General features: G+C 39.1%; 2 long non-coding RNA genes across 2 annotated transcripts in view; one reads left to right on the forward strand and one right to left on the reverse strand.

Moving 5' to 3' along the window:
- Positions 1-26,407, reverse strand: LOC132665878 (uncharacterized). Its single transcript, XR_009604335.2, has 4 exons — positions 26,233-26,407; positions 9,276-9,387; positions 7,798-7,976; positions 1-753 (listed from the first exon to the last, which is right to left on the reverse strand). It is a non-coding gene; the product is annotated as an uncharacterized LOC132665878 (long non-coding RNA).
- LOC144613831 (uncharacterized) overlaps positions 25,986-27,222 on the forward strand; it is a 208,713-nt gene continuing 207,476 nt past the window's right edge. The window contains exon 1 of the long non-coding RNA XR_013551251.1: positions 25,986-26,116. This is a non-coding gene — a long non-coding RNA (uncharacterized LOC144613831). The remainder of the gene's footprint in view (positions 26,117-27,222) is intronic.

The following is a 27,222-nucleotide window of genomic DNA, read 5'->3' on the forward strand; positions in this document are numbered from 1 at the left end:
GTTATATTTATACATAGTCCTCTTACCAGGAGATTAGAGTTTTTAAGCTGCTGCATTTTTATTATCCTAATAATGCCAATTATTTTGAGTTTTCAGTATTAGCTTCATTCTCTGCCATCACATTTTGCAACAGCTGTTGGAACACTATGGTCACGGGTTGAAGGCCAAGAGAAGTATTCCTAAATTCTCCAGTTTCTTTGTGTTATGGAGCCAAGGTGGAAGTGAATCAGAATTCTAGTGGGTCTGGGAAACCAGCTCAATGGATTGAAGTTGACCCTTCTGCATGCACCATGCAGAATGATAAGGAAGTGGGGGATGCTAAGGGTTCCCTTCTATGGATGCCAAAATTCATAATGTGCTGCCAGGAGCTGTAGAAATGATCCCTTTCCTCCTGATCCAAAGATTCTATGGGGAGTGATGTCTGTTTCTATTCCCTCTCTCCTTCTTTTCTCCTCTTTCTAATGTCCTTACATCTCCAGTATCATCTCACCCATTACTGGCCTCAAGCTTCACAGTCTAATAAATGTCCTTTTTAAAGTAGCCCAAATGCATGGGAGCACCGGTCTTCATCTGTTTTCACTACCATAACACCATAGACTGGGTGGAGATACAATAGAGATTTATTTTCTCACAGTTCGAGAGGTTGGAAGAGATCAGAGCGCCAGCATGATTGGGATCTTGTGAGAGCCCTCTTCCTGGCTTGCAAATGGTCTTCTTGCTGTGTGCTCATATGTCCTTTCCTCAGTGTGTGTGCTTCGGGATAGAAAGACAGAGGAGAGAGGGAGAGACAGAGAGAGAGAGAGAGAGAGAGAGAGAGAGAGGTCAATCTTCATTTTATAAGGCCAACAATCCTGTTGGATTAGGACCCTACCCTTATAACTTCATTTAACCTTAATTATTTCTGTAAGTCTTATCTCCAAATACGGTCATGTTGAGAATTAATGATTCAACATATGAATTTGGGGGGACACATAACAGTACTGTAACCTTTGAGATCTTTATTTATACTATAATCTGGGCCTGAAAGCCCTTTCCACTTTTCATCAAGGGACCAATTTGTCCTCATCTTTCAAGACTAGCTCAAGGACACCCCCTCCAGGAATTTATGATTGAAACCTTGGTGGCTAGTGCTATGCGGTCCTTCCCTGTGGATAGTTCTCCCTTGTCTGTTAGTGTTGGATGAGCTCCAGTTTACCATAAACTCTTCAGGGCAAGGGCTAGTTTCTTACTTACCTTGAGACTTTCCTGTCTTGGGCAGTGTCTAGTTCGGAATAAGCCTGTAATCAAGGTTGGATAAACTTAAAGCACAGATACTACACCACTCATGTTCAATGAAGCACCTGAAAATCCTAGGAGAGACAGGAGTAGGAGGAGGAGGTGGAGGAGGTAAGGAGGGAGTGGTACCCAGTAGGAGCAGGGACCTGAGCCCTGAGTGGCTGAACTCTGGGTCTTATTGCTTGACCACCAGGATTTCTTGGGCCACGAGCAGAGAGCCACAAGTTTGCATCAGGTGATGAAAATTGAATCCCTTCCCAGAAATAAACATTCTGTGAATTAATAAAAATTTGCTGCAAAGGGTGCTAGCCTGCAGTCTGGCATCTGGGAAATTCAGCTGCATAGCTAAGTTGCCCGGAGGACATACACTTCATAAAGTGGTAGAAATCAGTATAGCAAAACTGTTAGGGGTCTATAGGGAATAAAATTCATCTCCCCATGCAGTCTTTTTTCACAACATCTCTTTGCAGTAAAGAAGGCCTCGTGATAATAAGAGTGTCCTTTATAGATTAAATGGGGATAGATGACCCTTAAATTTAGCTAGAAAATAATAATTTTTTTAACTCCAGCATGATCAAAAAATTTGATGTGCCTTTTAAGAGTATAAAGATGGAAAAATTATCACCAGCTTAATTATTTCCACCATTGTTTCGCATGCTGTACATACGCATTATAAGAAAGGAAAAAGTTTGGGGTCAAATCTTTTAGCCAGGCTCTTTTCTCTCTTTCAGACACACTGTACCCAAACTACATTCTCTTTTCTGTTCTAAAAATAAAACTAGACCTTTGATCAACAGCTTTTTTCACATGATGCCAAACATTTGGAGCGAAAGGAAATGTTCTTACATTCACTTAACAAAACTGCTCTTTTAGTTGGTTCACATAGATTTATTTTTGAAGACTGAATTGCTTGCTAATTTCCCAGTTAGAAGCTCATGTAATTGCCACATTAGCATCCTCTTCTATTCCTTCTTTGGATGCTCTCCTATAACCTGGCTTCAGCTGCTCCTGGGTGCGACCCAGGCCACCTTCACCAGGTATGTGCGGTATGGCCGGGCTGGTGATGTTGGTATGTCAGAAAGTGCAAGCTCCAGGAGCATGAACCCTTACTATCCCCTCTGCACACTCTCCCTCTTTAGTCTCTCCTTCCCAAGCAATTACATCCCAAGCAGCATGGGGTGAAGAAAAGTGGAGCTCTTTCTCAACAGCAGGGTATGAAGAAGACTTTATCTCAGCAAGGCTTAGTGTCTTTTCCGTTTCATTGAAGACTTAAAGACTAGAAACATTTTAATACAAAATACCATAATCTCTTTAAAGTATACTCTAGTGCTTTCATATTTCAGTTTTACTGCTATGAATATTTCATCTTGACTTTTTTTTAAAGCTAATTATGTAAAAAAATAAGTAAGGGAAGATATATTTGTCTACGTTATAGAGAAACTTTAAAAAATCAACTTCTTAATCTATGATTTGGTAAATAGACCTGTGTGTAAGAGTGTAATTTATAATTTTCATCATTAAAATCTTTTTCCTATACCTGGTGAATCTACTGAATGTGTTGATGGCGACTTTTAAATTTAAGTAAATTCTTTAGCTTTAGTAAATTTTTTGTCAGAGCCGAAATACTAAATTAATGTAAAGACCTTTTTGGTCAGAAAGCTGCTCTCAGTTCAGATAACAGTTTAAGACAGACAATGAAATAGATTTTGTTGACATAAGAACAGTTGTAACTGTGGTTTTCATTTTGCAAATAAAAAGCACCAACGTCTCCAAAAGTTCTTGTCACAATATTAGTTACATGATGCTATTTTCTTATAATACATCTGATAAATAATTTTAATAGTTTCCTTAATGAAGGATTAAAGAAAGATTCAGGTGCAAATAGGTATTATTTTCTAAAGAGCCATAGTAATGACAAAAGTCTAGAGTATTTATAAATATTTCAAAGTATGAATAGATGCCCTGGAAAAATTGCTTTCATTGACAACCGAGTTAATTATAGTAGTTCTTTTATTCAAAGCCCTATTATTTGGCTGTAAAATCATTGTAGGTTAAAAATGGTCTCACATTAGCTTCTCTATAGGTATACTATTTTACATACTTTTAAAAAATGGCCTTGATTCTTTTCAAAATGTGCTGAATACAAATATTCTAAAATACATGTGTTTTCAAAATGGTACTCTGTGACATAAAATCTGAGTTATTTATAATTATTTTAGATACCATAATATATTTCAGATTTTTAAAACAACTTTGTAAGAATTAGCATGATCATAGTAGAAGTATATTAGGTACACACATTTGAATGTGCATTTCATACGTTATATTTATAAGAGAATGTTAGCTAATCTATGTCTTTAGTTTTTCATGCAGCTCTCCGGGAGACCAGAATGTGGCTATCATGGAGTCATTCGATTTTAACAGAGATCCTTTCTCTATAACTAATTCAACGCATGGCTATATGGGTAATTTTGAACAAGTGGATCTTTCTCCAACCTGAAAGGCTGCCAGGAGGGAGAGTGAGTGAGAAAAAGAGGGTTTCAAAGGAGTCACAGAGAACCACAAAGTAATCACGAAGCACTACTGTATTGCCACAATCCCCCTACAGAAGTGCATTGAGAAGTGGTGATATAGAACAGAAGAGGACACATCATTACAATGAAACACTCTATAATACTTGGGACAACAGTTGGGAATGATTTTGTCATCAAACAGAACAGCCGGAATTGTAGAAAGTTTGACTCTGTCTGTTATGAGGAATTTTTAAAGAGCTATGATAGCTCCCCTTGAATCTCATATAGCAGTGAAACATGAAATACAGAAGACTAGAAATGTAATGTAGAAACTGCATTGTAACCTTTATGTATTACATTTAATGAAAAAAAAAACCCTTTAAGCCAAATATTACACTATACAAGTATATAAATTATGATTATTCTGAATTTAGATATAACCATTTTATTGAATCCATAGTGTTGGAATAAATTACTAAAGAGGGCTCAGTCTTCTAGCCCTGTGAAATCCTAGCAAATGAAATACATTTTGGGTCACATCAGAGCACCAGTGCTATAGTGAAGGGAGGAAAACCTGATTTTGCAAATGTCATTGGAAATACTTCAATAGCACCAATAAAATGAACAATCCCAGGGGCACCTGTGTGGTTCAGTCGGTTGAATGTCTGACTTCAGCTTGGGTGATGATCTTGCGGTTTGGTTCATGAGTTCGAGCCCCGCATTGGGGCTCGCTGCTGTCAGGGCAGAGCCTGTTTCACATCCTCTGTCCCCCTCTCTCTCTGTCCATCCCTTGCTTATGCTCTGTCTCTCAAAAATGAATAAACATTTTTTTTAAAAAAGGAAAAACCCCAATGAATTATAACAGTATCATTGAATACTTAATGTTACTGCCATTGCTGAATTTCAATAGAAAGAAAGCCAAACATATAATGACTGGGAATTATGATAAAGACTGATTCTTGAGAATAAAGCAGAAACCTTATTGTAACAGGGCGTGATGGGCCATTGGAGTGACTTGATTCTGAGTCTGGAGTTTTGGTCTGATGTTGCTTAAATTTTCCTTACCAAAGTTGAAGATTGATGCTAGGTCCTGGAGTCAGGAGTTAGGCTGAGCCCACCAAGGGGGACTACATTTTTAATATGAAATCTCTTTATGATGTAAATTAGGCTTAGTATTGTGGGAGTAAGTGATATGTTAGAAATACTGTTTAGTACAAGAGTAAAGACCAGGTCAGTCATGGTTTGGAATTCATTCATTCATTTTCAAATATTGTACATGTGCATGGAAAATGAATTCTAGCATCAATATTTGTCTATAACTTCTGCTAAAAGGTACCTATTGAAAGAACCCAAGGAGGAAAATGATATGTTAAAAGGAGTGTTTTAGGAGAATTAGTTAATAGAAGGATTTCAGTGTGAAGTGACTAGAATCAGGTAGTATACTTAAGAAACTTTCAGTGTTTCTAATTCACGTGTGGTGCGATAATATCTTAAAATTTTAATTAATGGATTTGCTTTTCTACACATCCTTATATTTTATCTCCCTCTATTCAGTTAGGGGTATCATTGTCTAAAAGAAAATGAGGATTATTGCAACAAAGATTCAAAAAACCAGTTAATGCTAAGGTTTTGAAACTTTTTATGGGCCAGTAGAATTGCAGGTTAAGTTTTTCAATAATAAAAGTGGACATTATTAGAGAGAGAAAAAAAAAGATTTGTATAAACAGCATGGGTCTTATCAAAAAGGGTAGGTTTAGAAGTCTATGTGTCTAGCCAGGATTTTTTTTTTTCCTTTCCACCAGAAGCACACGCAAAAAAACAAAACAAACTAAAAGACAACTTCCTGACCTTGGAGAAGAAGGAGAGGAAAGGTAAAGAAACGAATAGCAGAATAAATTAAGGCTCAGGAGGTTGAGAATCAGGGCTTCCATCCTGCCCTCTCCTCAGGTCAATCCCTGATGAGTACAGATGATCAAAACTCCACTGATGTTTGGGGTAATCCAGGAAAGAGATGCATCTCACAGATTCCAGATACAGTAGGGAGACCTCAACTCTTGAGATAAACTCTATATGGAGCATGGAACACAAGTTGGAAAGTAGAAATGGCTACAGAACAGCATGTAAGAGTGTTGCAAGCTCTGAGACGGGTAAGTCTGGCACCCGGTCAAGCTAAGGAGGAAGCAGAATGAGCACATATTTGGCCCTTGAGCAGAGAAGGGCATTTTCAGTCATGCATGCAATGAGCGGGGTGCCACAAAACCAAAGGCCAGCCATGATCATACCTCTCATCAGAAATGAAGGTGGGTGGATGCTGATCACTATGGACCAAAGCTTTCAACGGTGAGGGAACATCGGAAGCAGCTGGACTCCCTGTTGGAACCCAGATTCCTGGACCGCTCATCCAGAGTTTCTGATTCAGTAGGTCTATGTGGAATGGGGTCCAAGTATTGACATTTCTAACAAGTTCCTGGGTGGCACAGATATTGCGGGTTGAGGACCTCACTTTGAAAAGCACTATTCTAGATTAAATGTCTTTCTTCCAAACTTAAGATGGTATACCCTCCTCCCCCGCCACACAGACACTCAGAATATAGATGGCCCTTGGAGAGAGATGTGAAAGAGAAGGGGACACATTGTGATAGTCTGAGAAGTTACCAAAAAGAGCATGAATTTATAACTGAAAGTACTAAGTAATCACTGATTTGAGAGAGTGAGCCTCGATTTCCACATAAAATTCACCACTATCAGCAGAAATTTGGCTCGGGGGCCAAATTCAGTTCAGTTATGGAGAAATAAAGTAATTTACTATTTGTACACCTCAGTTTTGTTACTGTGAAAATTTGAGCCCAGTCTGCTAGTGCTTAGCACAAGCTGTGTACTGAGATATAAAAACAAACTTAGAACTCTTGGAGAGGAAACATCCAGAAAGGATGTTTTGGTCCTTTGTTACAGTGAAGCTTTGTCATACAACATTTTGCTTTTTAACTGACATGGGAGTAGGATGTTTCCATAGCCCTGGTACCACCATTCTGCTACTCATCCCCTGGGCCTCCTCGGAGAACAGAGAAAATAGGGGCTATGTCTGAGTGGACAGCCCTTCTGAGAGCTACGAGAAGGCAGAACATCTGTGTGCCTGGGAACACTGCTCCCACAGACATAGTTCTCCATCTGGGCCCCTGCACGAACAGACTTAGTGCCCCATTCATGACTTGCTCCGGGTTCTTGTGCACCCATGGCAAATAACAATGTTCAGTCTCCAGTGGAGTGGGATCCTCTTCTTTCAAGGGTCCAACATAAAATGTAAAAGCCTGTCAGATGGCATTTATACATAGGCAGCTGGTAGGGCTTCTCTGTTCAGTTGCACACTGGTTTGACCTCAAATCGGACTGTGCACCTTCCGTTTTGCATTTTCCCTTTGCAGACAAGAGCTAGGTCAGTAATTTATAACTCTTGCGAAGCTGAGTGCACATTTATGAGGCTTAGCTGAAATGAATCTATTACATGTTGCCTAACATCCCCAAGTCTTTCAGCCTCTGGAAGCCAACTTTCCTTTGATACTCTCATACAGTTACACGAGCTTCCGTCCCAACCCACTGATGGAAATTCAGTGTCGTTCCTTCCCCAGTATTTCTAAGGATTCCTCAAATGGCACAGGGTACGTATGCCTAAATACATGGTGCTGGATACACTGCCTACTCTGAACTCTGAATCTTTTTTGCTCTCTGTTTTTTTTAACCTATAGTTGTTTTATCTACATATCTAACAGCCTTCCCTCCTCATACTTCATCCAAGGCACAGTCCAAATGTCATGTAGACATCCCCAAAGCTCCACTAATCCAGTCATTTATCCCTTTTCTTTTTTCTTAACTACTACGTGCCAGGTGATGGGTGCAGCACTAGAAATACCCATATGTTGTACATTTTTACAAAGTATGGAGATCTTCTCAAATGTAGGAAGTTAATGGATGACGGTGCTAGCAGGGAGCAGTAACACCTAACTCCTGCATACCAGTTTCAGATATCACCCTTTCGAAGCCACAGGGATTCCCTTCATGGACTCCATCGTTCTTTTGAGGACAGCCTCTGTGCCTTGTGCTTTGTGGTTGACTGATGCTCTCATTCTCTATGGAGGCCTTTCTCTGTCATCTCTTTTCCTCAAGTCCCAGAACTTTTCTAAAACTCTTCTCTCTGGAGATACCAAAAGAAGAAAAGAAAAATTGATTTTTTAAAAGTTACAACAAATCATGTAGCTTACTTTCTCTTATTTTAGTGCCTTTTCATAACCAAAAGTCCCAGGACACTGTTTGCTCAAACACAAGAGACAAGTCTTTTGGACAGGATTCATGACAAGTTAAGAGAAGTTTACACAGACCATTTTTCCATCACGGACAATGCAAGCCACCACTATCAATGTAGTGGATCAACAAAACATCCTATGTGATAGGTAAATGATCAGGTCCTGGGGATTTGATTATGACAGAAAGGCAGACAGTTGGCCTATTCCTGAGGTGAAGTGAAGATATACTGCTGCCCTACTAAGAGAAACCAAATCTCTTTGCTGTGTTTTTTTCTTTAATAACATATTGAAAAAGCATTTGCCTGATCAATAGCTAAACAGCAGATCTCAGGAGGTGTTCATTTATGCCAAAAAAGAGATCACGTTTGGAGAAACAGCTGCAATTGGAGTAACTTCCTGAATACGTTTATAATAATCTACTGTCCTTCTCTGTGGCCATCAGTTCAGTTAAATGTAGATATGATAGGAATCCTATGTCTGCCTAACTCTGGTACTGTTTTGGTGGCATGAGTCTGTGCCCTCCTTCAATTTATTTTACAAGTTGGAAGACAGAAGATAGTGTCAGGGACTAATAATCATCCCTTCCCAATATCCCACAAGTGAAAGAACCAGTGTGGGTATTCTGGCATTGGCAGACTTTATTTTTGCCCACTATGCATTCAAAAAGTAAGGAGGTACACCTGGGTGGCTCAGTTGGTCAAGCATCCGACCTCTGCTCAGGTCATGATCTCACAGTTCATGGGTTTGAGCCCGTTATCGGGCTCTTTGCTGACAGCTTGGAGCCTGGAGCTTGCTTCAGATTTTGTGTCTCCCCCTCGCTTTCTGCCCTTCCCCCACTCGTGCTCTTTCTCTTTCTCTCTCTCTGTCACAAAAATAAACATTAAAAAAAAGTGAGGCTATTACCTCACTTTATATAATGTAAAATCACTCTGGTTGGTAACTATAGGTCCCTTTGAGGAATCTCTAGGAAGGCTCAAGTTTATTATTTTATACATACACAGGGTACTTCTTCAAAAGAACCTGGTATATTCTTCATCCCAAGGCCTCTGAGTATGAAAACTGGGTGAGAGGCCATAGCTCTATTGCTCCCCAAATCTGAAAATGATACCTAAAATGTTTAAATTATAAAAATCAAGTAGGTAGTAAGAAGCAGTTCTGTTTCAGTCCAGTGGACACTATGGTCTACTCACCTCCACCAATGCTTCTTGTGGCTGAACTCATTCTGATTTTAACCTGCTGCCCATTTGGGGAATCATGCCCACTTGTCTCTGGTCTTCAAGCTTAAGAACAGCCACTTGGCCTCTGTAAGGAGACAGTTATCTCATTATCCCCCACTGAACTTAGGAAGCCTGTTTCAATTAAGTTACTTGTTATAATCATGCGTGGCATTATGGGGTGTTTCTTAGTGCTTTGATAAAGGAATGTCCTTGGAGCCCATCCAGGTAACACAATGAGGAGATGAATGGCAGGTCACACTTGATAAATCAGTACTAGCATTCTGTCTTTCTTTGTATACCTTCATCTACATTATATCTTAGAAATTCTTGCATTTGAATCTTATCTAGCTTCGACCACTATGGAGTTCAAATTTTAGTCTATTGACCAAGTAATCTGGTGAACCACAATTGCATACTCAAACAGCAAACATCTTTGATCCACAAATTCCAGGAAAGTGCAATCATGGTGATAAATATGACTTATTCCAACAATTTGTTTCTGTCTCCCTGTTCTAGGACCCTCAGGATCCATTCACACCATTTCGCCCCAGGTTTTCATCAATATAAATTAGCAACATCTTCCAATGTTTTTGATGGATAAGCTATCTTCTCTGAAGTAAGACTTCATACCCATTCTTCTGTGATCTGAGTGTAGTTATGAGTCTGGAAGCAGTGCAAGTTGATGAGACATATCTTGTGCAGAGTCAGCAATCCCGAGCAAGGTCATTTTCTCAAGTATAGTCCTCACGCTTTCTTCAGACAGGGGAGAAAGGGTTTCTTCCACTTTCAAGAAGGCACAGTAGAATGTGAAGTCTCAAATCTGTCAGAATCTACCTCAAATCCCCACTTTTTTTCAATAAGTACCCTAACTTTCATATAAGATACCAAGCAAAGCTGTGAATTCAATGTGCTTTGTAATTCTGAAATATGCATCATCAGACTTTGAGTTCAGTTTTCAAATATATCAGCCATATATTTGGCTATAAGAATAGGAGAAATTTTAGGAACCTCTTTTGTTTTCTGATTATGCTATGAACTGAAAATTAAAAATCCTGAGCTTTTTGAGGCACCTGGGAGGCTCAGTTGGTTGACCATCTGACTCTTGATTTTGACTCACGTCATGATCCCAGGGTTGTGGGATCAAGCCCTGTGTTGGGCTCCACGCTGAGTGTGGAGCCTGCTTAAGATTTTCTCTCTCTTTCCCCCTGCCCTTCTCCCCTGCTCACGTTCTCTCTATATAAAAAAATAAAAAAATAAAAGATAAAAATAAAAAAAGTAAAATCCTGAGCTTTTCAATTTCTCTTTGTAGAAAGAAGTGATACATCAGAAGCAGATAGGCTACCCTATAGGCTCTATAGTCATCACTTACAACCCATTGTTTTATTATACAGCCTCTTTGTATCCCAAATCCTTGCCTTTTTTTTTTTCAACGTGTTTTTTTTTTTTTTTTATTTATTTTTGGGACAGAGAGAGACAGAGCATGAACGGGGGAGGGGCAGAGAGAGAGGGAGACACAGAATCGGAAACAGGCTCCAGGCTCCGAGCCATCAGCCCAGAGCCTGACGCGGGGCTCGAACTCACAGACCGCGAGATCGTGACCTGGCTGAAGTCGGACGCTTAACCGACTGCGCCACCCAGGCGCCCCTCCCCAAATCCTTGCCTTTAATAGCCACTTCATTTCAGACAACAATAGTGATAAGTTAATGATTATTTAAAAGTCTTTGAATGCCATGGACCATGACATTGAGGTTACGTTAAGTTCAAATTTAATTAGGCACAAACTATCCCAGATCCTTTTCATTTTCAAAGTCTATTTTTTAGGACCACTTCAGTACCAAATATTTTCTCAGAGGCTCCTACTGGACAAGAGCAGCTACTTGAAATATTTCAGACAGGAGAGGATTTAGTAGAGGGCATTAGAAGCTTTCCCAATTGCTAGAATGCCTGGAAAAGCAAAGGTCATGGGAGAGCTCTGTTAACTCTCAGATTCACCACTACCTTACAGAGTGGCAGGGAGTTTCAAGAGACAAAAAATTACTAGTAATTATACAAATGTAATACTAAAGTAGGTGATTCACTAGGAAACACCTGGAGGTCACTGCAGAAGCTCAAATCTGCTGAAGACCATGTTTCTACCCATCTTGATGTAGGAACAATTATATGAATTGTGCTTTCTCTCTTGCACCTTTCAAATCCTTCATGAATGCCTCTCATTGGCAAAATATAATCTGGAATCCACCTGGCAAGGGATTCAGAGAAAAGCAATGGTCAGGCTTTCAGCCACTGAAAATAGGGGAGGTTAAGTGTGGAGAAACCATGTTGGTTTGTACAAACAACACAGAAAGCATAATAAGCCTTTCTGACATAGTCTATGAGTTTGGTTTTTTAATGATTTTGTAAAAAAGGGACAACTAAAGGTATCTTTACATCTTTACCCATACGCTACACAGTGGATGTTGATTAAAAAGTTCATGGTTCAGGGGCACCTGGGTGGCTCAGTCGGTGCGGTCTGTGGGCTCGAGCCCCACGTCGGGCTCTGGGCTGATGGCTCGGAGCCTGGAGCCTGCTTCCGATTCTGTGTCTCCCTCTCTCTGACCCTCCCCCGTTCATGCTCTGTCTCTCTCTGTCTCAAAAATAAATTAAAAAAATTAAAAAAAAAAGTTCATGGTTCAACTAACACAAAGAAAGAGGCATCAGTGACTACATGAATCCATTCTAGGTTGATTTCTGCTAGTGCTATTTTGTGATTAGAAAAGAAAACACAGAAAGAACCACTTCTTGGTCAATTGTAGTGATATAAAAACAAATTAATGTATAAAAAATAACAAAAAGCAAGAGCAATGCAAAGCAACTAAAATTTTTGCAAAGTTCAGTTCTATCTTAAAAAAATATAGTCAAATAAATAAAGAATTAAATATTTGGATGAAAGCAGAATAAACATTTAGCATCCAAAATAAAACATTTTTGTTGTTGTTCATAATCACTAAGATAGAGTGTATGTTGGCTGAGTAGAACCTGAAAGTGAATCAACAAAATCTTTTATAGGTCCATATTCCCTTCTTCCATCCTTAGAAAACATAATATTGAAATAATGTACTAGTAAAAAATTAAATCACTTAATGAGATTTCTCACAATTACCAGCATCCTTAATATTTATAGGTGTTTGATAGTTTATAACCTTTAAATCCCCATGACATCTTCTAACACAGCGCTTGGATAGAATAAATACCAAATAAATACTTGTTGAATTACTGAAAATGAATACAGACTGTACATTTTAAAGATTGTACCAAAAAATGGTAAACAGGCTTACTAATGTTCTTAAGCACTGAGCTAGAAATCAAGAAAGAGGCAGTTAATTTTAGCTGCCATGAGTCAATTCATTGTGTGAAGTTGGGAAAATCATTTCAAATCTGTTGAAATCCTTATTTATTTTCATAATAATGAGCTCTCTTACCTACTTCACAGAAATACCTTGAAATAATTACTTTTCTTTGAGCCCTTTGGAAGTAACAAGGCTATAGTCTTACAATGTGTATTGATAACAATACCAGACTTTTATAGTAGTAAACAAGCATGTGCTACTTTATATATTTGTGAGGTTTCATTGTTATCTAAATCCAATTATATGAATATGAGGAAACAGTTTGATTACAACAAATTTCAAAAGCTTAGGTATTATATATGGGATATTGTTCACGTATTCAACAAATCTTCTCTTTCCACAAGGTCTGTTTAAAGTCTCACTGTCTTTCGTGTCTTGCCCAAACCTGAATTCTACCGTCAGCTATTAGAATATTGCCGCTGCTCCAAAATAGGCAGCTTTTACCCCACCAGATAAAGGACAACCTTTTGCTCCAAGGGGCTTCCCTTCCATTATTTCTTGATCTCTTGGTAGTGCTGAGATGTTCTTAACAGAAAGCTTTTCCTCCTTCTCAAGGATCTTATATGAATATATTTTAAAATCCTCAATAATGTTTAAAAATTATTAAATACCTTTATACTGGACGTCCATCTTCCCTTTCAACTATGTTCAATGAGAAAAGTTTTTAAGGCCCTAGTCCTCCGAATGAAAACTTGGTTATTTCTATAAATTTTGTAATCATTCTTAGGAAAAAGAAAAAAAAAAGTCCAGAGGTCTACCCTGTCTAGGGATGCCCCAAGAGCGGCACAGGGTAACATAAGCAGGGGCATCTATCAGAGCACCCAGGACACAATACGTGTACCAGAAACATTAGTTCTACTTCTGCTGCTCCAGCCTCAACATGTTTGGGGAGGTAAGCAAGATTCATACTATTTATAGAACTTCTGGTGGAAGATTAAGACCAGTAGAGAATTCTGCAAAATTTCTCTTATGAACTATAAAATATCCAAGAGTCCTTCTTAATTACTAAAGTCTGAAATTAGAAAGTCATATCTCACATAAAATTCAAAACTCCCAAACTCGAATTTCCCCTTTCCCTCAGCTAAGCCCTGTTACAACTGGAAAGCTATTGGTGGAGGAGGACGCGGCCAGGATTTTCTTTCTTTCCAAGATCCTCCTCTTCTAGAGTGTTAACTTTGATTTCTGATCGGTCTGGGTTTTGATCAAGGGGTTGCTGGAAATTCACACACAATCCTCCCTCCTCTGGCTCACCACTTCCCTTTGTGCTATTGGTAGGGATCTGGTTCAGCTCCTCTCTGTCAAGGACTGCTCATCTCTTAGATGGACTGAGTATAAGCTACCCTCAGCTCTCATCTGTGCATATGAACTACTTTTTGCTCAAGGCAAATATGTACCCTTTGCTCAATGCAGCAGCAAACTGTCCTTTAACATTGTGAAAGAAGCTTTTGTGTGAAGTCAAAAGTCAGGGGGGCAATGGTGTCTCTCAATGAAAGTGAACATATACCAAGATTTCCCAGTCATTTTGTTTTTAATTTGTATTTTGGTTTTTTTCCTTACCAGTAATCTTTTTGAAGCCTCTTTTACTAACAGCCGATGAATAGCTGATGCTCCCTCAACCTCTTTCTGGGGAGAAATGGGACTCAGGGCACCTGAACAACTCTCTCCTTTTATGCCCTGTGATTGAGTTTGATTTATATTAAAAGTTTTAAATATTTATTTAAATGTTTACTGGAAATGTGTATCTTCATCTGACACCTCAATTGAGATTTTCATATTTGCTAATTCTGGCACCACAGGAAAATTTCAATTTAACATTCTATTTCTGTGCACTAGCACAGAGGGATACTTTTCTCTTGATGGTTTTCAAATACATGGAGAACTAAGGGATGGAGAGGCTGTTTATGTATCCATGTATACTTTGTTCAAGAAAATAAAGGCACACACTTCTCCTTGTTGGCTGTGTTTATGGGATAAGTGGCTCTATTGGGGACTGTTAGAAGATTCTTACAGTTTCCCAGTCTGTCCTGGAGACTGTGGTTGGAGGGATAGACGGAAGCTCATGTTCACTGGTTTGGAATTCCAATGTTGGTGACTGCATCAACCATCTTGGTGATGCTGAAGGGAGGGAGACGTCTATGTGCTTCTTCTCTTTTCTCTTCCTGGCTACTTTTTAAAAAAAAAAATTTAAATATTTATTTATTTTAGAGACAGACAGACAGACAGAGCATGAACCAGGGAGGGACAGAGAGGGAGACACAGAATCTGAAGTAGGCCCCAGGCTCCGAGCTGTCAGCACAGAGCTGGATGCAGGGCTGGAACTCAAACCATGAGATCATAACCTGAGCTGAAGTCAAGACACTTAACCGACTGAGCCATCCAGGTGCCCCTGGCTACATTCTTTCTTACTTGGAAAACGATTAAGCTTAGATCTCCTTAAAATGCAGAGAGTAACTGGAAGTACAAGTCTCAGGTGTTCTATTTATTCTCAGGAGTTTGGCTGCAAAAGAATTAACCTATCCATTCTCAGTTATTTTCTGGAATGCTCACATTTTGGCACAAAGGTTTTCATTGGTGCGGGAGAGCAGTGTGAGAAGGTGGTGGGGAACCTGACTTTCAAATCGACATTCTGGCTGTTTTAAGAGAATATATCGAGATCTGCTTGGGTACAGCATGTTCTGGGTCTGTAATTCTTACCTTTGATCTTGGAAAATAGAAAGCATGCTTACTGACTTTAGCCAGGTACTGGATGAACAGAAAAGCCCATCCCTCTGCTTCAGTTAGGATGCTTTAAGTTATAACAAATTGGCTTAAATACTAAATGGACTTTATTGTACCATGCAACTAAAATGTTCAAAGATAGAGGAGAATTTAGAAAAGGTCTTGCATCTCTCTAACACTTTGGATCTGCCCCCTGCAATGAATTGGCATGAATGAAAAGGCTACTTAGCACCAATTTAGGGCTACATGTTTCCTCATTCATGTCCACCAAAGAAAATACCCAATTGGATAATCTTAGGCCACATGTCTGCCATCCTTTGAGACTATGATGGTTGCATAAGATATGCATTATTCTATTAGAATAATCTAAACTAGTCTGTTGGAAGACTAGTTTGAGGGCCATTCCAAGCAGTACCCCCAGTCATAGCTACTAACTGGGGGAGGAGAGAAGCAATCGCATTGCTGGATAATTCCCAATCATAGGGACATTTTTAAAAAATAAAGTAAAGAACGGAGTGCCTCGCTGGCTCAGTTGGTTGAGCAGCCGAGTTTGGTTCAGATCATGATCTCACAGCTCTTGAGTTCGAGCCCCATGTCGGGCTTTGTACTGACAGCTCAGAGCCTGGAGCCTGCTTTGGATTCTGTCTCCCTGTCTTTCTGCCCCTCCCCCATTCACACTTAGTCTCTCAAAAATAAATAAAACATCAAAAAAATAAAAATAAAAAACATAAAGTACAGAACTTTACCCTAGATCTCTGCAAAGTCCTGGAGAATCATCTTTCAGAAACTCAGGTTACCTCCATTTATTTATTTATTTATTTATTTATTTATTTATTTATTATCTCCTGATTAAGAGGTCCTGATAGTTGGGATGTTTAGGTGGCTCAGTCAGTTGAGCATCTGACTCTTGATCATGGGATGAAGCCCCATGTTGGGCTCTGCACTGAGTGTGGAGTCTGTTTAAGATTTCTCTCTCACTCTCTCTCTCAAATTAAAAAAAAAAAATGCACTAAAAAAATAAATAAGAGGTCCTGATAGTTGATCTTCATTTCTTTATGTACCTGGGGGCATGGGGCTCATAAACACTCTAGTTTGGCCCAGCAAGGCTTGAATTGAAATAATTTCTCTGTGGTTTTATATTGTTTCTTTGATCCTTTTAAAAGCACCAATTTCATCAACATGTCATATTGGATCCAAGAATCAGAGTTCAATCTATATTTTATACCGGTTTTATTTATATATGTTGAATGTTTAATAATTATGACAAAAATTCTAAGCAATAGAGCATTAGGTGATTTTTATCTGATGGTAGTTCTTTATTATAATTTTTAAAAATGTTTACTTATTTATTTTGAAGTGGGGGCAGGGGTATACAGACAGAGGGGGAGAGGGAGAGAGAGAGAGAGAGAGAGAGAGAGAGAGAGAGAGAGATTGAGAGAGAGAGAGAGAGGATCCCAAGCAGGTTCCCCACTGACAGTGCAGAGCCTGATGCAGGGCTCCATCTCAGGAACCATGAGATCACCCCCTGAGCTGAAATCAAGAGTCAGATTCTTAACCTACTGAGCCACCCAGGTGCCCCTGATGGTAGTTGCTTTAATTTTGATTCACCACACTTCCTACAAAGGCTGTGGATGTGGCTACATGGAATATTTACTTAACTGTACTTCATATCAATACACATCATCTACTTCATTTGGCTTGGATTAAGTTGGTTTTAATTAATTATCTATTTTAAACAGCTACCAGAAATAGCCATTAGGTCTAGCATTGACTTGGCTTGCTATAAACAAAATTACTTTTATGATTTCTAACCATGGCAATGTGAATTTATCCAAAGAGTGCTAAAAACTTAAACATACATTGAAGTTTCCAGGTAGATGATATGAAATATAATAAGTGAACCTTGCTTCAATGATATAATTGAAAATAAGACATTTCTTTAAAAATTTCAAGTGTCTTGTTTTTCAAAGCTGGTTTCTCCAAGGAATTACCCACCTTGTTTTCATAAAAGCATTTTCTTTGAGAGGGAAATTTGCCTGTTAAATGTTTTTTGACATCCCAGAATTTTGTTGGTCTGATTTTCCAAAACTTTTCTTATTCATATTGGCTACAAGTCATTATGACAGCACCTATTACTGACAAAAAAAGAAAAAAAAATCAAGTCTACTAGAGCATTTCTAAGTTACAGTCCAGTACAACAGAGATCGGAATGAATTTAATGTAGGGAAATGTAATCAGCCACATTATAAGAAAGTTTAATCTGTTATACCCTTAGGGAGAAACAAAATCTGAGTCTAAAGATCATTATAACTGTAAGAGACGTGAACAAATCAAAACAAGCAAACAAAACTCATCTTACAGCAGATTATTCTTCAGAAAAACTAATATACTAAAATTTGTGGCCACCAATAGTGACACCAAATATTACCCATAAATCTTGGACTCATTAAATCAATTGTAATATTTTATACTTCACTTTTGCATTTGTGATATAATCAATGCATTTTTTATTTCACCAGTTTATCTAGAAATTAGTCAGCTTGGAAGTTACTCATTGTTTTGTTCAATGTTTATTTCCATTGGTGCCATACCTTGGCACGCAATCACTAGAGAAATATATGGTGATATCAGTGAGGAAGGAAGGGACGATGAATTTACTCATAGGATTAGAGAGAACCTTGTGCCTTTAATACTAATATTGACAACTCATCTGATGGCGTGATTTAATAGCCTGTAAATCCTCACTTATTTTACTGAGGGTCTGTTGAGTGAATCATTCGCTGTGCCAGAAATTGTGGTAAGTACTATACGTAAATGAATTTATTCAATCCTCACAAGAACCTTGATGACCCAGCAACTATTACTCTCATCTTATAGATTAGACATTTGAAGATTAAACGATTATTTTTTTCATCTTATATATACAGCATGGGGCCAGAGTTAAAAGCCAAGCATGTTTAATTACAAAATCCATGCTCTTTACAACAGTTTGCTATTTCTTTCTAGTTATATTATTCTTTTCAAGTAGATTATTGATTACACTTTTCTAGCCTTAATTATGCCTGGTCATAGGTATAGTGAGGTTTTCATTAATCCAGAATAGATTTGCAGACTGACTGAGGTTAAGATCTGGTTGAAAATTGGCTTGTATACTATTTCATTGATTAGAATATGCTCATTTGCTTACATTCTAACATTTTTGAAATCAGGATGGCCTTATAATTGATGATAAGGAAGTATCTGGCATACTTTGATTATGATAGTTTAGTTTTTCTTTCTTAGTGGCATTTAGGCTAATGTTATGTATTCAATAGACAGTTTCTTAGATTAGATAATACGTGCTACTTAGCTCTCCAATGAAACTCAGTAAAATTAGGCAAAGCAGAGTAATTCTGATTCATGCTCAGCTCCACCCTATGCCATCTTCTGCACAGGGTTGGGAAAAAAAGATACTCTGCTTAGAGCTGGGGTGAGTTTAAGAGTTTTACCTATTATTGTCTCTGTTATCCAGAGACCCTCAGTAAAATAAGAAGGTTCTAACAATGAAACTTCTGCTTCTTATCCAAATTTTCCCCTGGATATTTTATTATGATTTCAAGTCATCTATATTCTTTTCCTCCCATCTCTTTTTTCTCCTATTAACCAAGAGTTCAGTCTTTTTACTAAGGGTTCTTTCCATAATTCCTTTAAAATTTAAATAAAAATGGATTTTTTTGAGGGAGCCAAAACATAAGAGCCTCTTAAAAACTGAGAACAAACTGAGGGTTGATGGGTACAAACTGATGGTGGGAGGGAAGGGTGGGTGGGTGATGGCTATTGAGGAGGGTACCTGTTGGGATGAGCACTCAGTGTTGTATAGAAACCAATTTGACAATAAATTTCATATTAAAAAAATGGATTTTTTTGCCTATGCTTTTTACATATAGATATGTAGGATTTTAAATGATAAACTAGAAGTTTAAATTTAAACTTCTTTTTTTCTTGTTACTGTCCACTAGTATACAAGGATACCTGAATTTTTCCATTATGGAAATTCCCACTATTACTGAAGGGCTTAACAAGCTATTGAAATTGATAAAATTTTTATTGTTGTGTTTTTTATCTGTTCTGAAGCTAGAGAAGTGCTAGTAAGTGCTAGAGAAGTGTCTCAGTTTTCTCTTATCTAAAATGGGGGAGGAGAGGTGTGGGATAATGATACAACCTACCTATCTTGCTTATAGAATAAATTAGCTAATACAGGTAAATCTAAGAACAAATGTCTGGCACCAAATAAGTGTTCAATAAATGTTTGCTATTATTATTAGAAGCCATTTGGTATAGTTCATAAACCTGCTAGGCTAGTCTTTTTTCTGGGTATTTTACAGATCATAAATTCTTACAAGGCAAAGACTGTGCTGTACGCATCTTGATATCCCTCTTTAGACTTTTTCTAATGTTTATTCTTTTGAGAGAGGGAGAGAGAGCGAGCGAGAGCGCAAGAGGGGGAGGGTCAGAAAGCGAGGGAGACACAGAATCCAAAGCAGGCTCCAGGCTCTGAGGGGTCAGCACAGAGTCCAATGCAGGGCTTGAACTCATGGACGGTGAGATCATGACCTGAACAGAAGTCAGACGCTTAACTGACTGAGCCACCCAGGCACCCTTTGATATCCCTTTTAATGCCTAAAGTTGTGCATTACATATTCTGAAAATCCCATTTTTTATTGATGGGCAAAACTTCCCATTTAGCACCAACCTGAATTGGATCTGTAAGACTTAATACTTACAGGAACCAGGGTATGTAGATCTCTCCCACTTAAGTTTGGTATAGTGGAAATGAAAAAGGCTTTAGGCTCAGTCAAATCTGAATTTTAATTGCAGTTGTCTTTTACTTTGATATTGGGAGTTACTTAGAACTCTCTGAACCTCAGTCTGCTTCTGTAAAAAGTGAGGGATATTTACCCCATTTGGTTCTGGTGGAAATGAAATTATATAATGTATGTAAAGCACAAAGACATATAGGAGGCTTTCCATAAATAGTAACTATTGATAATTATTATTGTTTCTATTTAAAAAATTATTACCTTGAACAGATTACTTAATACCATTAAATCTCAATTTCTTTGTATATAAATTTCTACATATATAAAGGGCTAACATTACATTATTCACATGATTAAAAAGAGGATTCAGTTACATACAGGAAGTTCATATCAAAATGTCCTTCACAGAGTAGGTGATCCACACATGATTTTTATCCTTTATTCCCTTACTTCCTTTCCCACATCTTATTCCTTGATATAACAAAGTAGGAATTTCCTTGTTCTTTTTTTTTTAAGTTATTTATTTATTTTGAGAGAGAGAGAGAGAGAGAGAGAGAGAGAGAGAGAGAGAGAGAATACACAGGGGAAGGGCAGAGAGAGAGGGAGAGAAAGAGAATCCCAAACAGGCACTGCGATGTTAGGGCAGAGCCCAAAGCGGGGCTTGATATCATGAATTGTGAGATCATGACCTGAGCCAAGGTCAAGAGTTGGATTCTTAACCCACTGAGCCAGTCGCCCAGGTACCCCTCTTTGTTCTTTCAAAAGAGATATTTTCAAAAGTTCCCTAACTCTTGAGTGTGTTGTGCTGTTGTGAAATTTTAGCAAAAATGAAAGCCTAAGGACTTTGGGTTTTGAGGTTAGAAAAGTTATGGAAGCATTTGGAACAACCTTCACATATCTCTCATCACCAATACCACGCAGCATTCTGTTATTTCCCATGGGTGTTTCCATTCTTTGATTTTCAATGGTGCAAAGAGAATTAACCCTTTAAAACTTATAAATAGTATTCTTGAGGAGTCCTATTCCATTATGTAGTTTCTATATTTGTTCCCCAAGAATTTTTTAGAGTTGTGGTTCCTTTGTCTGAACAAAATGAAAAGATCCTAAAACAAAAACAGAAACAGCTGCTTCCTACACCATTGAAGAAGAAGCTTTAGGAGCAGTCTTACGTGCTGTGTTTCTACAGTCTTTCCCAAAGAAGGTGAGAAAGCTTGTATAGATATGCGTATTTGGATTGGGACACCACTGTTCTAGAGGATGGTATTTTATATTGATAGCATAATTTGACAGTAAATCATTATTATTATCTCCTTATTAAAAGATTAAAAGATCAGAATTCAGAGCACAAACGGTCATGCTTGCCAATTTGACCATGGAACCATTAGCAATACTGACAGTTCAATTACAATTGTGCTTATTTCGTCACTGATTGGAATCATGGCAATTTGGGAGGATATAAAAGCACGGAGGTACCTATAAACTGAGTGGGGCAGGGAGTAGCGTCCCACATTCAGTAACAGCTTCGTGGGTGCATCCATTTCAGGATGTACGGCAGGAACATTGAAAACTTTCAATATTTTACATGCCACACCTGTCCTAAGAAACACAGTATGTGACACACATTTATAATAAAAAGCTCTAACTGGAATCATAACACCAGTGAATTTCTTTTCTGTACTCTGTGTAAGGAAGAAAGAAGCAAAGCACAATGAAATAAACCAATATCTGGTCAGTTCAGATTTAGAGTTCAATATACTACAGCTTATTACCTCAACAACAATTCATACTGACCCCAAGGCACTGTAAAGTCATCAATCATAAAAGAAATATTAAATTATCTTAACAATACCTATTTAGCAAGGCTGTAAAGTAGACTAATACATTTTGTAAAGATTTTTTTTAGCCACTTAGGTTGAAACAAAACAGGTTTTTCTATTTAACCCCTCAGTTATCCAGAAAAATTATCTTTATGAGAAGTTAATGAAGGTTCTTGTATCCTACTAATGAGTGCCAAAACGGGTACTGTTGGGATTTTAATTACCAGTGGGAATAATACACAGTAAGGAATGTAAGGAACATGTCCAAGATGGGCTCACCTTGAAACATTCATTATGATCCCTCTAAGTCACATTTGGATACTGAAGAGAATGTCAAATACCCAATTCCTATATCAGTGCTGCTAGTGTCAGGGAAAGAGACACCATCAGAAGAAGAGGTAACCCCAGTCCCCCATGAACCCTTGCAGAGAGAATATAATTAATCACTCCCAACTGTCCCAACCTTGCATTTGTAGTTTCCGACTTAAGTGGAATATGCCTACCATTTATCTTCATTACTGGCCAGCAACATTAATAAAAATCAGCTTAAGATCTGAGCACAGAATCACTTCCTATAGATTCCAATTTAATTTAGGAATGCCTAAATTGAGGGAAACATCTCTTCTCTGCCTTTGAAAAATGAGTTGGTTTTTCTGTGATACCCAGCAACGGCAATAAACAAAGATGATGCAGATGTGAAGACCCGTGGCCAGTTCCTCCATTGATTACCTCCAGACATTAATTTGCAGTCTAATTGCTGTGGTTGGAACTTTCACCTCAGTGGTACTTACATATGCCTACAGATCTGTTTGATCACAACTCTTGAGTTGTGAATTATTTAATACTCAATCAGTTTTAGAAATGCTGTCCTTCATATTCTATCCAGAAGTCCTGTAAAGGAATAAATCTGATGTGATATTTAATAAAATGGATTTTCTAACCACAGATCTCCTTAATAGTTTACCATCCTTGTAATCCTGAGTTATTTTCTTTGTTCATGAAACAATTGCTTTAGTAAAATCAGAATCACCAAACACTTCCATATTCCATCTGGATTTATAGAGCATTAGAACACATTATACGTAAAAGATGATAAAAATGTATTTGCCTTGTGAAAATTATGTCTTTGTAAAAGTGTTGTTCTTTCTATTTAGCTGCAACCTTATGATTTTTAAAATTCTTAACTGTTATGTCAGACATTTTAAAAACAGTCCATATAAGTTCTTTTTTTTTTTTTTTTTTAAGTAAACGGTCTATCTCCTCTCATACTGAATACATAACACTGGTTAGCTCTTTCAGCATTGCAGAGGCATGAGCCTCAGACCACCCAGTCTTTGTACTTGAGATGTACTGAACAATACTACCATCTGAACTGTGCAGTCGGGGTCTCCTCAGCTTCTTTGTTCTTTCTCCAAAGTACTTAATGTTGTTTTAGTGGCAACAATAAATGTTACTTTCATGATTTTCTGTACTTAATTGTGACCTGACATTATGTTTATTCATTGTTTTCCAAAAAGGAAAATTATGAGCAAAGCATATGATATTAATTGTTGGGCCAGTTCTCATGAATCTATTTCAAACAGCCTTTCATTCTTTTCTAATAACTGCTTATCTTAATTGAGGTATCAACTATTTTATATATATGAACTTATCTTTTCAAGCTAAAATTTTGCTGCCTTTCAAAAAAACATTTACAACCCTAATATGTGTGTGTGTGTGTGTGTGTGTGTGTGTGTACACACATATATAATCCTAAAATAAATAAACACATATATGCACACATGCACAGTAAGCCAAGTCTAATAAAAGTTTAGATATGCTGAGAAAGTCACATATTTTTAGATCTCTAAGTGACTATTGTTTACACAGAAAGACCAGTTCTTACATTTATCAAGGCCAATGCAATATTACTAAAGTGACTGCTTCACAGAGAAATTAAATGAAGGCTTATCTAAAGAACTTGTTGAATATTTTCAGATAAATAATGGTCTTTTTTTGCCTGTTGACACTATTTCAGCCTGAGTTATCCAACTAATTTTTAAACTCTTCATTCCACCATTCCTTATAGACAGCCTCATATATTAATCAGTCTACTTTGATGGCCCTTTGAGAATGGTATCTTAATGTATATTTAAGTGCAATAAATAAACTTTAAATTTATAGGAATAAAGGAAATGGATGTAAATTAAGCTGGAAAATGTAGTCTGTAGCCAAGCAACCCCATGCCTAGCTAAAACACAAGGGAAGTTTCTACTGTTAAAAAGAAATAGGAGAATAGTACTTACCCAAATCTACTGCTATGACCACCCAATCTGCCTTGTGCACCCTTCTTCCCACAGAGACCACATCATCTTTCCCCGAGTAACAAAGAAACACTGAAGTCTCATCCACTAAACTGCATCCAACTCAAAAGTCCAGGATCTCTGAGTGATATGTTGATGTTCCGACAGGCTTAGAAGTGGCTCCTGGATCCCCTATGACCTAGAAAAATATCACTTTTCTACTTCCTATGCCACATCCAATAAAGAATGGTAGAGTAGGATCAAAATAGCCTAATACAATTTTTTCTGTTTGGAAAATGGAAGATCGGGAAAAACATAGACATCACTGATCCATAGCAATGGTGAAATTCTGTAGCTCATTGTTTCTATGGTTCCCATATTTGCCTTTTTATTTCTGACTAAGATTTTAAGGGAATTGCATTGATAAAGAAGGACGCCACAAGGGGCAAAGGCTTTAGGGGTTAACGTACTGACCCATAAAACAGTCCCCAGGTTTCCTAGCTGGATCTCTAAGAGAGCAAGCTGTGAAAGTTTTGTCGCCCCAGGAAGGCATACTTGTAATGCCAACTTGTCTCTTATAGGCAGACTTTTAGTTAAGTGCTCCCAGTAAGTTTCATTTGAGAACCACCATGCTCAAAGCTCTCTTCCTGTCTTGTTGATGTATAGACTCTCATTTGTTTGTTGGTTGCTGCTCTTGACCATCCGTGTTCCCCTCAATTTACTGTTTGTGACCTTGAGGCCATTTGAAACAATAGGCATTGGTGAGGAGGCAATCCTTAATCTGCTTTTGTCACTGATTGAGTCACATTTGAGAATACCTAAGCCAAGCTTCTGGAGAAAGGCTGTGTAGAGTCATCTTATTTGTTTGGGGAATAGAGCAGTTGGTTTTTCCAATTCTGTCCTACCCCCAAATTCTGCACTGTCAGCAAATGGACTGAGAGTTTCCTTTAGCAGAATTTTCTTTTCTCTTTTCTTTTCTTGCTTATTTATTTATTTATTTATTGAGAGAGAGAGAGAGAGAGAGAGAGAGAGTGTAAGGGGCAAGGGGAGAGAGAGAGAGAGAGAGAGAGAGAGAGAGAGAGAGAATTCCAAGCAGGCTCTACATTGGCAGTGTGGAGCCCTTCTTAGGACTCGGAACTCAACCCTGAGACATTGACCTGAGCAGAAATCAAGAGGTGGAAGCTTAACTGACTGACCCACCCAGGCGCCCCTTAGCAGAACTTTCTTTCCTTCTCTGCTTGTGAAACGTGCCACGGTGAATTCTTGCTTGAATTCTCTCCTTTCAGTACCTTGTTACACGGCATACGTAGTGCACCGCACCAACACTGACATTTTCCAAACATGTCTCCTAGAGCCATAGTCTTAGTATGGAAAGGGTCTGTCCCCCAAGAATCATGGGTAACGGTTTTGCCAAATTTTTATTGCGGCACGACAGAAGTCACCATCTTTCTGATCTTATCAAAACAACATTGCCACATAGTTTCAGGTAGGGCAGCACCAAATGTCCAGTGGCTGGAAGAGGTCAACGGGGGAACGTGACCTCTGGTTGACCTGCGAGCTGGCCCCGCGGGGAATGGGCAACTGAGAGGCTTTTCCCTCCCTCTCCTGGCCTCCTAACGAACGTGTGTTCCGCTCACTATCCCTGTAGCCGGAAGCACTTCAAGGGCGCAACCTTGAGAGAGTCCAGCGTTAAGGAAATGGTCCGCGCTGTGTACGTGACTGGCACCCCGTGAGCGACCCTGTATAAACTCAACAGTCTTGCAGGCGGGGATGGAAACGCACTCCCCTTGCAGCGGCCCCGGACAAGCCTCGGTAGGTTCCCCCGCTTATTCAACCTGCCACCCTACCAGTCTGGCGTGACTGCCTCTCGCTTGCTTCTCTCCTTGCCCTCCGGGCAGGGCGGTTCCGACCTTCCTCCTGGAACTCACCGGGTGGTGGAACAGTTGCTGAGTCAGGAGACGGAACAAATGGGCCTCGGGCAGGAGGCATCTTAGGGGAACCCCCAAGTTGCCCGTCAGGCCTCTAGGCGCGGGGCGGGGAGGGGGGGCTTGTAGCGCGGACGCCTGTGGGCCCCGCGTGAGCTGGGACGCCCCGAAGGCGCTGGCTGCGCGGCGCTGGTTGGAGGAAGTGCGCAGAGCGCGCTGGGGCCGGGAGGGGAAGCGCAGGGGGCGCAGCGGGCTGGCCTCTCCTGTGGGCACTTCGCTGGCCACCAGCCCCGCCTGACGTCGAAAGTTGAGAGAAGAGGCTTTGCGGGTGTCTGCCACTCTGCAAGCTTCCTGGCTGGCAGACAAGGCGCAAGAGCGGGATAATCATTTGGGGGGGTGACCTTAGCCTGCTGCTTATGCCACGGGTTAAGGTCCAACTGCATATGACAAGGCCTTGACTGTGGCACAATCTGATTGGGATGCTAAGAGGTGGAATCCCTGGAAATGTGAGGAGAGTGATGGAAAGGATGTGGTGGCGATTGACAGTGAAGCGGAGGGAGCATCCCATGTTGTCTGACTCCTAATACAAAGGAAAGCAACTGTAACCCCAGCCAGTGGAGCAGCCCCCAATTCAGGGATCATTCATGCTGAGAGAATATACACGCCCACTGAACTTGCTGATATAGCTGACAAGTTCCAGCAAAAAATCCCAAGGTTGTGCACCAACGCCAGTATTAGAGCATAGACTATGATGCTCTGACAGAGACCAAGTCTCTCAAATGTAACGGAAAGTTATCTTTCGCGTAAACAGTTCAAGGGCAGGAGGGTGAGAAGGAAGGTAGGCAGCCCTGCTCCTCAATATCACCCCAGAATCCATCGCTGCGTGTGGGTTGCATTTCTCCATCAGCCAGCAGAAGGGGGAAAGGAAAGAAGAGCTTTGTGATAGAAGTGTGATCTGAGAGTTGCTCATGTCAATTTGCCCTCGGTTGTTGT

Source organism: Panthera onca, chromosome D3 (assembly GCF_046562875.1).
Source record: "Panthera onca isolate mPanOnc1 chromosome D3, mPanOnc1 haplotype 2, whole genome shotgun sequence".
In the NCBI taxonomy this organism is placed as follows: Eukaryota; Metazoa; Chordata; class Mammalia; order Carnivora; family Felidae; genus Panthera; species Panthera onca.